Genomic DNA, 15,224 nt, shown 5'->3' on the forward strand with positions numbered 1-15,224 from the left:
GAAATATGCACGGACATGACTGAGAATCGTGCAGAGTTAAAATCTTTCAGAAGTATAGGGAACATTAATGTTTTTATATTTTGTTTATCTACAAAATATCCAACAATATTCAAGTGTCATTTCACAAATGGGCATAGAAAAGAGAATAATCTGAAACATAAGTGATTGACCTTTGTATAATCATGATATTTCCCATTTACAGCTTTAGAGTGTTTGTTTCAGATACCACATGAATATGTGAGTTTAATTTAATAATGCAATTCAATTATGACAAGAAATGAATTGTGGGAAGCATTCAGTTTAATATATAATTTTCTACAACATTATAGTTTAATTTCAAGTTTTAAGGGCCCTTCAAAAAGAATCAGGCCTTGGGGAAATATTTACAATACTATAATGAAATCTTAGCAATATATATGTCACTTGCAAATTATTTATTCATAATGCATGGCTAGTTTTATATGGTCATTAACGGGAAAAATATGCTCTTAGCCAGGAGGAGTGAGATCAACACTGTATAGTTTTTCTGTAGTAAAAAAACTCAGGATTTGTCTTATGATCTTATGAGTGCTATTGAAAAGCATAAATATACACTATCTGTCAAAAGCTTGAAGTAATTACGATTTTTAATGTTTTTGAATTAAGTGTCCAAGAGAAGTCACCAAGGTTGCATTCATTCAATCAAAAACACATTCAAATCTGTAATTTGGTGAAATATCATTACAATTTCATATAACTGTTTTCTGTTTGAATATATTTTAAAATGTATTTAATTCCTATGATGGTAAAGCTGAATTTTCAACAGCCATTACTTCAGTCTTCAGTGTCACATGATCCTTCAGAAATCATTCTAATGTGTTGGTGCTGAAGAAACATTTGTTATTATTACCATGCTTCCCTGAGATGGGAACGAGACGCTGCGTCCAAGTGATGATGCTTTGGGACTGCTCATGTGTGTTTGCGTCTGAAGCACATGTCCAACTATCTCCAATGTCATTGGTGCAACTTCACCCCATGATGCCTGATGGCGTACAGCGGAATCTATAAAGGGTATAGAACACAACTTCTGATTCAGCTTCTGATTATCTGAAGTAAGATGCTCACAGGCATGCAGGAATTATGGCAAGGCTACGCGGCATTTTGTTCCCTTCGTAAGGAACCATGACGTAACCGGAGATGCTCGTTTTACACACACACACACACACACACACACACACACACACACACACACACACACACACACACACACACACACACACACACACACACACACACACACACACACACACACACACACACACACACACACACACACACCCACACACACACACACACACACACACACACACACACCAATAATAGTAATTAATAAATAATTAACTATTTAGTTAAACTATTAACTAATTAACTTACATAAAGGTTCTGATAATAATGTTTGAGCCTAAATCATAATAATAATAATAATGGTTAAATAATCATTCTTATTATTATCAACAGTGTTGAAAAAAAAATCATGAGTAGAAAGTTCAAAAGAACAAAAAAACATTTTTGCAATATATTATAGAATATAAATTATCTTACTGACCCCAAACGTATGAATGGTAGTGTATCATGGTTTTCACAAATATATGAAGCATCACAACTGTTCCATTTTGAGGGAACTCTACGCTGTGTACAAGTGATGGCGCTATGGGAATGCTCATGTGTGATTGTGCTTAAAAGGGGGAGCGACGACAGCGAAGGATGAGAGAGGACGAGGCAGCAGTCATCCGTGAGGGGCTGCCACCTTTACTTTCGTTTTGTGTTTGTTTAATATTGAAGTTAGTTTGAACGTTCACTGGTTACCGCCTCGTTTCTATAACAACATGATGTAAAATCATGTAAAATCGTCTGTTCCGCATTGTGCACACACAGCACAAACATATTGTTATACAGCATGATGTTATAAAATACATAGTGTAAATCAGATAAAACACTTAATTTCAGCGTTTTCCATGCTCTTATGCTCCGCATCGTGTGAGAAATGTGTCAGTTCGATTAGGCACGTACACAAGCACGTCAAGTGTTGAGGTTTAATTTTACATATTTTTACCAGTCAGAGGGTGCAGTTTAAACCAGGCTTGTGCAAAATTCTGAATTTCAGAATTGGCCTCCATTCAATTCATGAATTGGAATTTGAATTGAATTGACTCCGCCCCACATGAAGTTAAATTTAAATTGGAATTGGAATTGGAATGACAGGAAGTGGAATTAAATTCATGGCAATTCAAAGAAATTCCACAGTCACACAACAGAAAGAATGTGTTGAATCTCACATACATTCAGTTTTAGGAAGGTTACTTTGGAAATGTAATTGCTTACTGTTGTAAGTTACCCATTATAAATGGATTGGGATTTGGATTGCTTTATTTGTATTACTTTGTCAATGCAAAGCAATTTCCTTTTAATTTGATTAGTAACTAATTAAATTACACATTTTACCTCAGTAATACAACTAAATACAATTACATTAACTTTGTAATTTAATAGCATAATTCCATTACACGTAACTAGTCACTCATCAACCCTGCATACATTTTGCTGAAAAATAGATGATCAAATTGAAATAAATTACTCCCCCCCCCCCCTCAATGTTGTTTAATTAGTTTTGTTCCAATGTTATTTTAACTTCAAAGTAATCAAATAACACAAAGTGCATAATGCAATCATTTCTGACATATACTGTAACACTTCACTTAAAATATGTATATGAATTTCTTTGAATTTGTATTGAATTGCAATTCTGCCGTTAATTCAAATTCAAATTGCAATTCTAGATCCTGTTTTTGACATCAATTCAAATTCAAATTCAAGAATTGAATTGTAATTCAGGAGTCATTCTCAATTCAATTCTGAATTGTGCACAAGCCTGGTTTACACTAGCCCTGTTTAATCCATTGAATTTAAAAAACACAACTTTAAAGTCCACCTGTAGTCAATGATTTCATCCCTTAAAACTCATCTTTAATCACCAAAATGACATATTCTAACGTTTTTTCCATTTTTTAAAAATTCATGCCTCTTCATGCATAGATTGAATGTAACTCTACACCCCTTGCCTCATTTAGTAAGTAGATCAATGCATATGAAAATCAGCTCTGCCTCCACTCACTCACACCAGCTTAGAGATCCACTCGTTGACGATCCCACGTTGACGTGATTGGTTACAAGGTAGTTTGTGGTTTCAGAAACACCAGCGATTTCAAATCGCGTTTTTGAGAATGTATTTGGTTCACTTCAGTTCTGAGGAGAAAATATTTAGCAATGTTGTTGAATTTGCACATGGTTTGTCTTAAAGCATATTAAAAACCCCACATAGACATATAAACAACATTTAAAAGCTTTTTCACCACAGGGGGAATTTAACTCTTTACTCTAATGGTGCGTTCATACCGGACGCGAATAGCGCGTCAGGCGCGAGTGATTTCAATATTAAGTCAATGCAAAGACGCGTTACGCGCGTAAAAAAATCCTGCGGCACGAATGAGGCGTAGAGTGCGGCACGTTAGACGCGAATACGCGAATTGAGCGAATGATTTTATAGTGCTTTTTTGGCATTCACGCATTTGACGCGAATTAGCGTCTGCCGCCCGAGTTGAAAAATCTGAACTTCTGCGTCAATTCGCGCTGCGTTAACCAATCAGGAGACTGCTTGCTTCACGTGGCATAAAGTGACATAGGATTATGATCGCTCCGATGCGGGACAGCAGGTCATCAAACTGGGCGTGGGACAGGCGGAAGTACCGTCATCCAGGTGCAGCTCCTGGAGCAAATGGTGAAAAACACGCCAAACTTTGTTCGCCTCCGAAGGGTCTGGTGGACCCAAATGCGGCGACGATGATCCCTACGCCACCGTTCTGCTCTCCAGAGCAAATACAGAGCGGTGACTCTCTCGATAAATGATCTATCAACATCACACATCTTGTAAAAAAATGGCCGCCAACGGGATTCGAAACTTTTGAAACTTTCGCCTCTGACATCAGTATTTTAGATTGATTTCTGAAGGATCGTGTGACTCAGAAGGCTAGAATAATTACAGACTAAACTTATTCGCCGCGTCACTTCGCTTCAAACGTATGTTTTTACACGCGTCAATTTCGCTCTTGACACGCGAATGGACACAAAGTGGTCAAGCGTATAACTAGACGTGGCAGGCGCGAATTTGACACGCTATTCGCGTCCGGTGTGAACGCACAGTAAGAGTCCTTAACATCAGGATTTTAACTGCGATTTTCCTGTGCATTATTAATTGTTGAGCAGCAATAATAATTAAGCAACAGTATATATTATACTGTCAAAGATATGTTGAAGTTGCATACAGCAGAGACCATGTAGTAACTGTAATTTGTCATGAATACATTTGGCTTTCTGAAAGTCTGCTAAGTGTGCTGTGCTACATTCTGTATGCATGCCTGCTATCAGCAGTGACTATATTTTAAGCCAAATTATTTCATATATTAGAAAAAAAAAATCTCCCAAGGGCCTGCTTTCAGGAGAGTTCAGGGTTATGACCGTAATACGAAGGGTTCATGAACTGCAACAATTTTTTTTGAGTCTGTCATTTTTAGGCTTGGACTCCGATGTAAGGAAGAGTTTAAAGGTTATGTTGCATTTGGGCTTATACATGCCACCCAAAAATGCTTATCCTCATGTTCCTCCCCCGTGTGCATGACCTGTTTTAATCAACTACCTCAGGGCTGCTGGAAAAGCTGAGGTTAGCCTGAGAGGGCAGATATCACAGCAGGTACAAATAATCCTGCATATATAGACTACACATGCTCGCTTGAATGTGTATGGCATCAAGATCTGATAAGAAGATATCCATTTGAACTCTGAACTAAAATAAGAAATAACTCTGCTGTCAGTCTGAAATCCAAAGAGTCTTTTCCTCCCGTCCACTTAGCAGAAACTCCTTTCCATCGATTTGTTTTTCCAAACGGTGGATCCATGTCCGTTTTGCTGCATTAATATTAAAGTGTTCTTATTTATTAATGTCGTGTTATCTAGATGCTTCCATTTCTGCTTGTAGAGCAATTTAACTAATGGGGACTGCTAACTGTCCGTCTCTCTCGCACACACACATAGACTCTGTGTGTGTGTGTGTGCGTGTGTACTAGAGATCACGTTGGAAGGCATTGATAGATCTTATGAGTGTGCTTTACTGAGCAAGCACTTGACAGGGAATTATACAGTACTGGTAATTGTGATGATTTGCAACACAGTTTTTCTTTCATAATTGCATATAACAATAAACGTCTCCTGTGGTCCAGATTCTTGTAAATGGCAAGAGATTTCTTATAATGGTTCTGCACAGCTGGAAAAGCATTGCTAAAATTCATTATCACCAAATAAACTATGCTGGTTGTTAATATTATAAGCATTTCATAGGAAACAACCTACTACTGGTCAAAAGTTGTGAATAATTAAAGGGGTCATGACATGAGAAACCAAATTTGCCTTGATCTTTTGGTATATAAGAGGTCTTTGTACAATTAAAACGTCCTGCAAGTTTCATAGCTTAAGACGTCCTCCCCATTATAAACGAATCATTTATTTAATCAAGCTCTACATACAGCTCGTTCTGGATCCATGGTAAGAAGTGACGTCACGGTACGAAGTGACGTACCAGCGTTTGCATATGACCGCCTCCCCAGCACAAGACAACTACGCTTTAAGCGCAAGACAACTACGCTTATTTTGTATCATTGTCGCACCCGCGCGGCTCACAAGTGTTCAGTCGACGGACAGCGAGTGGGTCTGTGTACAGGGAAATTACGATGCCACACAGATGTGCTTTTCCTGGCTGTGGACAAACAACATCTTTGAATACGCTGCCGAAAGATCCAGTCGTCAGGGAAAAATGGATGCACTTTATTTTTTTGCGGACGTCCCAGTCCATTTGAAGGATGACTGTTTTGAGAACAAATCCCAAAATGATGCTGGCTTTGCCAGAAAACTGTTGCTCAAAGATAAGTCCGTGCCAACTATTCTGGGCTCAACAACGACGACGCAAACTGTAAGTAATGTATTTAAAACTTTAAACTACTATTTAAATACGCTGAATCCGCGAATGTTCTGGCTGGGGGTGTTAATAATTGATGGATAGGCACTGACGTTAGCCAATCATAACAGTGGGCGTTATCACTTTACTCTTAAAGGGGAAACACCCCCAAAACAGACTGTTTGAATCAGAGGATGAGAAACAGGGTGGGAAAAGGTCATAAATCACTACATTTTAAAAGTTTTTGTAAAAAAAACTATAGTAAAATAGAAAATAGAAAACAGTTAATTTAAACTGTATTCATCACAATAGTATTGTTTCACTGTAATTATCAAATAAATGCAGCCAATTTAGATAAATACAAATCCTAATTACCGTATTGTTCTGAATATAAGACGACCCTGATTATAAGACGACCCACCCCCTTTTTCAAGATACCTTTTGAAAAAAGGCTTTTTGACCAAATCTTGTCTTTTATAAATAAAATGCTTTTATGAAAACAATTTTAATATTGCATATTTTTCTATTTTAATTTACATTTTTTATTTTAAAAGTATGGTAATTACTGGTTATTTCTCACCTTTTTAAATATATATACAGTGACATATGTTGAAATGTCAAAAAAACACAGATGTTTGATCGGCATTACCTATCTGATCCAGGTGATATGAATATTTTTTGTCATTGGACCGATAACATAGCGCTGAAAAGAAGGCTGTTTCTCCCAGTAGTCGGAGGGCAAGCGCTGGGCAGGACTTGTTCTGTGGCGTAATGCTAATAATCCATCACGCTGCATCATTCTTGTGATCAAAGCGGCCGCTTTGGAGAAATTGATAGGCAAGTGTGTCAGTAGATAGCCGAAATAAGAAATAAGGGGCATCGCTGGTGGGTATGTTCAGCTCTTTGGCGATTTCCAGTGCCTTCAGCTGGATGACGGCTCTGGTTATGGGCAGCCCCTCATTTCTTTTTTCGGCTCCGTACTGACACACTTGCCTGACAATTTCACAGAAGCGGGCACTTTTAAGACCACAGTAAGCTTTTATTTGACTATTCCCATGTTTAAGACTGTCTTTTTGGGCTCGCCATCATTGCACTCTGACACACTGTATTTCTTGGCTGCTTTAATGAGAGTTGTTTGATGACTCCCCTGTATTTATCACCATGAGCTTAAATTTTGCATCATAACCTCTCCTCAGTTGCTGGTTCACTAGCCCGACTTTTGTGCCGCTCTGTTCTTGATGGTCATTCGCCATCATGAGGTCCCCTCCCCTGGCAATGTAACCACCGGTAGTTTACAGGGGCGGGTCGCTTCAGTCCTAGGAGGCAAACTCATTTTACACGTATTTGGCATTCCATATTGTTGTGGTGCATTATTGACATGTAAAAGTCTAGACCCTGAATATAAGATGACCCCATTTTCTCTTATATTCAAAACACTACGGTATTTTAAACTTTTGTCTGTGGTGCGAATAGATTATATAGAGGGGAACACCAATGTCTCTTTAAGACAAGTCATTTCACTCGGCGGCCATCTTTGAAACGCCTCTAGGGCATGCAAGTGCAGCTGCTATTTCTTTGAATGTGGAAACATCAAATTCTCCAAAACTGTTTGCCAAGCTTACAATTAAATTTCATATTTGAAATCACCAATGAAATCTGACAACAATTGTCTCATAAATTTTGTTTCTAAACTCTTGAATCATGACAGAAAACTATTTTTTTTTTCAGGCTGGATCAAGCTTATGCGCATGCGCAATGGAAGCCTCGTCTGTCTGTTTCTATGGGAACCGGAGCTTCTAACGGCAGCTGCAATGACTTGATGACTCTACAAATTAGCGAGTGGCTCTTATTTAGAAGGCGGATTTATTCCGCCATATTGAGCGTCGTACTTTTCCCCCTTCAAAACAATACGAGAGACGCGTCTTGTGTTATTCTATAGTCTTCGGGAACGCTTTCATGACTTCAAATGGGCTCTTGTTTATAGTCGCTTGGTCTTAGCCTAAAATGTTTTGATTGAAAATCCAAATCCGGGTGCTGACCCCTAATGGCTTAAATGTGTGCATATGTTTCAGTAGAGCATTCCTTGCAATTTATGGGCTCTGCAGCTGGCATGTTGGAATATTCAGATTCTCTATCCGTACTCCAAAATCAGGGTCTCAACGGCAAACTGTGTGAGTCAAAGAGGAAAATCTCTCATCAGTGGGGATTAAGGCAGAGGAGTTTAGACATTTTCCATAAGGTAGCATTATAATCGGACTCAGGGCCTCATAATACCCCAGATCTGAGTGGATTTGCGGGGAGGAAATGTTATTAAACTCGCCACATGAGAAAAACAAATTAGAGCCAGCGGTGTGTTCTCCAGAGCGGACATAGCGAGAGGAAAAGGAGTAGTGCTTAATCATGATGCACTTCTGTTGTTTGTTACAGTTTGCCAACAATGATTTTCTGCCTTCGCTCTGTAGGGGGGGTTAGCAGGGGGCCAATATGCACTTCTAAACTTTCTGAAAGGGGGGAAATGTGATAAGCAACTCTTATTGCAAATCAGTTTTGAAAGGAAAACTTTTAATGCTGACTATGATATCAGAGAGCTTAATGTGCTCCGTGGGCAGAACCTCTGGCTCGCAGGAAACATCTGTTTGACCTACAAACTTTCATGCACACAGTTTTTCATTGTCCATCCATCTCATGCAGTGTTTGTTCACATCCATCCATCTCATGCAGTGTTTGTTCACATCTATCCATCCCATTCTTGTTCACATATTTCACTTCGGTTTAATATCTCCCGGACAGATTCATTTATGCGTTGTGTTTGTTACTGTCCCTTGGCGGGGGAGCAGAGCCCAATGTACTGAAGCTTCTTCCTCGCTCCCCCTGCCTGACGTTTGGCATTTACATCGCTTGAGAGAAAGAGAGAGGTTAATTACGCTCAACCCTGCAATGCCATTAATTATAGAGCAAACAGTAAATAAGCTGATGATATTTCTCACAGCGATAGGAGAGGTAGCAGAGGGATATAAATGGCATTCGCATTCAATACAGAAGGGGGAAAATGTACATGTTCAGACTGAGAAAAAAATTATGTACGCATTCCCTTTTATGTAATTTAGAGATAGAAAAATGAGAATCAAAACTTACATACTTGATAAATAAAAATGGATTCCGCCTCTTAATCTAAAAATCCATTTTAATGGAAAAACAAACAAGAAATTGAGACATTTGTTTGTGTGAGTGGGTAGCAGAGGCTGACAAACCATATTCAAAATCATTAGTTTAGCAATTAGCTTTCCGCATTCCTCCGGGCCTTCTGCTGCTCAGCACACGTACAGCCAAGCCAAGTCATGGGCGTTGACGTATGACGACAAGAAAACAAGATAATTGTTCAATTTATTCCCATACCATGATGACTCCATGAACACATCAACTTGTTGGCTTCATTTGGCTTGATATTTTCTTGTGAATGAAGAAGAAGAAGAAAAAAAAATATTTGGGAGGGGGGTATTGTGAAGTGATTTTTTGTTGAGAGAACGATGTTAATGACCTCTGGGGCTGTCTGTAAATGATGTTAAATCACCAGTGTGCTAGGGGACTGTCGAATTAATTGTGATAAAGGATACTGGTTATCAACATGTTTAAGAGTGATTTCAAGGTCCTCCTGAATAGTTAGGGGCAAACTTTCTTGACCAGGATAGATATATTTTTAAAGCATCCTCTTCTGAAAGAGAAATACAAACATATTTAATTTCTACATTTGAAACACCAAAACAATTCTTTTTTTTGCAATCTGAAAACGTATCTGTTGTACAGTACAAGATGGAGTACAATAATAAAACACGTTATTCATCATTTTCAAAGAACAGCGGTTAATAGTTTTTACACTGGATTTGAATGTATATATGTCAGCAGTACACATTACTACATTTTGCAATCCATAAGCATAAGTCACAAGTGTGGACTCTCATGGGCTCCAATGGAGACAGAGTGACAGGCTTTCAATCAATGGCCGACATATTTGATATGTTTTTGTGCAACAAGCATTTATTATGTGAAAGTTTCTAGACCTGCAGAAAGGTGGACTAGGCTTGTTTGACACTGACAGTATCAGACACTGACGCCATTCATCCATTCAGAGTGTGTGTGTGTTAACTCAACATAGTATTCATGAATCGATGTCTCAAAAGTTATTGTGGTCATTCTAACATGAATGCTTTGTTTCTCACTGTACATGTTTGGCACAACAATGTAAAGTCAACACTACAAAAGCAGTGCTAACCCTGTTCTGGAACAAGGTTTCATAACTCCTGGTAAAAAGTGGTGCTAAACCTGCTTCTAAATTACAAGCATAAAACATTCCTGTACCCGAGGGCCGAGGCTAAAGGCGGGGTTTATAATGACGATAACCCAGGGACAAGCGCTGTGTGAAATGCCCTAAATGACCATGGTACTAAAGATACAACAACCAAAAAATATGTGGCCCAAGACTGGTTGCCCACTGAAGCTAAGCAGGGTTGAGCCTGGTCAGTAGCTGGATGTGAGACCTTCTGGGAGACCTTCAGGGCAGCAGGGGGTGCTCAACCTGTTGTCTGTGTGGGTCCTAACAACACTGTATAGTGATAGGGACACTATACTGCCAAAAAGCACCGTCTTTCGGCTAAAACGTTCAACCGAGGTCCTGACTCTCCATGGTTTGTCACAGTGTCTGGTGTGTGTTCCTGGGTAACCACTAGAGGTCCTCTTCTCCCACGGTGTCCTACACGTGTTAACTACATTTCCCATCATCCTGTTCTGTCACTCATTGTTTCATTGCACACAGCTGTCTCCCGTCACCTTGTTAGTGTTGTGTATACTGTATATACCCTGTCTGTTCTAGTGTTTGTTACGGAATCCTTGTAGATGTCACCACACTTCCTGAGGTCTGTCTTCTCGTCTTGTTTCTGGTTTGTTTCTTGTTTTGGATTGCTTGTATGGTTTGTGACCCTTGCCTGGACTGGATTTATGATTTACGGATTACCCATTAAATACTGCTATTGGATCTTAACTTCTCCTGTGTGTGTATTGTGACATGGTTATTAAAAAAATGACCATTGGCCTCTGGCCATCATCATGGCCTCCTAATAATCTATTAATAATAACCATATATATAATGATTGGCTTCATCACTCAATCTCCTCACCACCAATTAGCTGCTGTGTGGTGGGTGTTCTGGCGCAATATGGCTGCCGAAGCATCATCCAGGTGGATGATGCACATTGTTGGTGGTTGAAGAGATTCCCCTACTATGTAAATCACTTCGAGTGCCAAGAAAAGCCATATAAATGCAACAAACTATTATGAAATAGCTAAATACATTGTATTACCATGTTGCAGGTCCAAAATGCAACATGCTTGCTTAGAATGCAATCAGCTTAGTTTAGTTTGTGGAAAGCATTTGTCTGTTCAGTGATTGTGTTAACATTAAAAGTAATTTGCCCTTATTTGTGTCCTCTCCACTTCTAACAAACGTGGGTCACATTCAGTTGAATTAGTTGAGGGTGTAGCTGGGATTATGTATCCAACAGAAGCTGTGCTGATACCTTCCTCTCTGCAGTAGTTACTAATGGCCATGTGCCCTCTGTGAGATGTGTAATGACTGTGTGTTAACTGGAAAGTTGCATTGACGGCATGGGTTGGCGCTGCTGGATGGTGGATCACTTTTGGTTTGAGATCTCCTCACTGCCCAGCCATATGGCACAGGGCACAATGGAGTGCCAAAGCCATGAGTCAGATGGCCCAGGCAGCACAGCGGCCACACACTTAGCCATTGTTCATGAGCTTATTTGCATTTGCTCTGTTTTGTTTGCTTATGTGATTGTGCTGGATCAGAATAACAATGTCTGTAGCCTTATAGCTAAATAAAATAGATGTTGATTACAGGTTCAAATAATACTCAAACTTATTTAAAATATGTAAATATGCAGGGTTGTTTCTTTGAATATTTTTTTACACAAGATGTGCTTGTATTTCTTTACACACCGATTGATTGATTGATTGATTGATTGATTGATTGATTGATTGATTGATTTGATTGATTGACTGATTATTAATAAATTCTAAAATAACAGTACATCATTTATTTATTATTTAATTTATTTATGAATGTATTTATTGTATAGTACATGTATTATTATTATTATTAGTAGTAGTATTCCGTGGCCTAAAGTGATTAAAACATTGCATGCAGTCATTTTAACAGCTACAGTCTATGGTGAGCAACCTTGTAGATAACTATTTCCTCTTTTGTTCTTGATGGTGGAGGTCAAGAATGGTTTAAATGCCACTGATGTATTTACTGCGTCAGGGAAAATTACTTAATGCATTTCTTTTACAGGGTGAGGCTGCGAGCAAGAAACACATTATGTTCAATTACTGGCCTAAGTTTTCTCTTTAATTGAATGCACTGCCTGATTAATCAGACATCTTCAGAGATGGTGAAATGCACCGGCTGTGTTCCTTAATAGTAAACTCTGATGGAGAGAGGACACAAACACAGGATGTTGTCAGAGGCGTTCCAGCTTCCATGTGTCAAATGTTCCGAGGCAACATTTAGAAGCTGTTGAGGCCTTCACCTTCTCTTTAGAAAGTAATTATACACATGTTTAAAAGGAAGAAGTCATGAAACACTAGACTCAAAGACAGTGGGTCTTCAGAGAGATAACCAAGCGGCTGATGGCCACAACGAGCCATTATCTGCATCTCTCTTTCTCAGTCTCTTCCCCTTTTTCTGTTTTTATTCCATCACTAAGCCTCCCCTATGTTCCTTCCGTAGCAGAGCTGACAAGTCCCTGAGTGATGATAGCCTAAAACGACTGTGAAGCAAATGACATATTGGGAGATGCAGCTTTTTTTCTCTCTCTCCTTGTCTGATAAACCATCCCCTTAAATAAAGCAAGGCACAGGAGTTTTATAGATAGATAGCTGCAGATACAACTGCTAGGTTTTCTTCAGCATTATGAAATGGGCGATTATGGCACTTAATGAGACGTGTAGATGTACATGTCTATATACAGGACACAACAGGATCTATACAATAAACATTTCATAAGAGGCACAGAACATCTGGTGGACTGGATCTTAATACTGATGGCTTGTCCTAAAGCTTATCTGAGTCTGATGTGTGCACTAATCTCCTCCCAGAGCCCTCAGATTTTCGGCTTTAATGGCCTTTAAGATTATTTTCATGCCAACTTTTCACTATTTATTTTTTATTATCTGAAAGCTCTTCAGCCATGTAAGGCATTTTTCTTGGCTTTCTGCTTTCAAGTAGAGCATTTGTAATATTAAACTTTTTAATATTAAGTGTAATGTTTTATAACTTTTCCCCAGTCATTACAAAGGCAAAACGTGTTGTGTCCCAATCAACCTGAATTCACCCATATTATATTATATTATATTATATTATATTATATTATATTATATTATATTATATTATATTATATTATATTATATTATATCCATGTCCATGTCCATGTGGAACAAAAGGGAGACAGATGGATTCTTGGAAGGCTCACCACTCCTGCAGGGTTAAAATGCTTTAATCTCTTTATCCAGTATTCAAGATGGATGAATACAGAAAAGGTTGGACTCTAAATCTGTCCAAAACACTAGTGAGAGAGTGCCACAGATTTCACATATACAACACTCAATTCTCTTTCTGCAATCACATTTATAGTGGCTAAATATTCTGTCAAATTCAGTTATACATGTGTGGTCATGGACTATAAAATCAGAGCAAGGTTTAAATAGACAGCTCTTGTTGTAGGATTCCTGATGATTTCTGAGATTGCAGTTCTACCAGAAAGACTCGGGAGAATTATTTCAACAATCGTACATTTATGGACAGCTCAGCAAGCTGATAATATACAAAGTCATTTGGCGTAGGCCCCGTCCGTAGTGCATAATCCGAGGGTATCGGATCTGCAATTCCTGCCTGAAGATGAAGGCAGGGGCGCAGCCGACCCCCTGCAAGGTTTGGGAAGGGACCATCCTGGTGGTGGTGGGGAGGATGGAGGTGAATGGAAGCGTCAGCATCTGCGAACTCAAACATGTGTAAGTACTGAGCTTTTATACAGTGAGCATGAGAATATGATTGGATAGAAGTGAAGCAAAAGATGACGTAGTAATTGAGTCTTCCCGGCAGAACTTATGCTAAAGCTTTCATTTCCCTATCAAGGGAACTCCCGCTGCATTTATGCTGTGGGAACACCTCCGAGTGTTGCGTCAAGAAGCACATGTATAATCAGTCCAATGAATGAGCGAGACGCCATAGGCGGGTGACGTCATAGACCAGGAAAAAAGCACCTTTAAAGAACCTCTGAACGCAGTGCGTGACAGCTTCTGAGCCTTCAGCAAGCACTTTCTGTGTATCTGTCCTTGTCTTATTTATTGTTGTCTCTCAAGTTGCAATATATATATATATATATATTGTAACTTGAGAGACAACAATAAACAATAAATATATATATATATATATTTGTATGGCAAAAAAGAGCAAGCAAGCATTGTGTTGTTCCCTGCCCACGTTATATCACGAGTGGGGACACACACATCAGCTTGTTTGGGAGTGGAGCATGCCAACAGTTAGTTCTCGAGGGGAAGCTGTCCGTGAGGACGCTCCGCTCCCGCCGGGCGTTCTTCGAGGAGGACGGTTCGGTTCGCGTTCCCCGAGGCGCGAGTCCCACTGTTGCCGAGGCGCGGCGGTGACTCGCATCGTGGGGTTCGCAAACGGATCTGACAGCGGGGCTTGAGACGGGCGCCGCCCTATCTCAGCTTTCACCTGCCAGATCCAGTGCCTTATCTCAGGGAGAAGCACGCTCTGCGGTTTCTCCTCCCCGCGATGAGGCACTCATGCTGCGATTTTCCAGTTCCGAGGAATTGGTATCGTTAGTGTTTTGTTAAGAAAAAGAGAGAAAAACTAGATGTTTATGAGTTTTCAATAATAAATAAATAAGTCAGTTCATAACTCTGTTGAATAAAGAGGAGCGTATAAAAGAAGGTTTTATATAGTGCTGTTGCTAAGTTAAATATTTACTGGCCAGCCAAACATTATGAGAGTGAGAATATAAGGAAAACTCTATATATCAGCCTCCTCGTCGGGGAATGCCGTTTTTTCCCTATCTCCACACTGAAATGTCGAGATCGTGGAATAAAC

Source organism: Phoxinus phoxinus (assembly GCF_949152265.1).
Source record: "Phoxinus phoxinus genome assembly, chromosome: 2".
Lineage (NCBI taxonomy): Eukaryota > Metazoa > Chordata > Actinopteri > Cypriniformes > Leuciscidae > Phoxinus > Phoxinus phoxinus.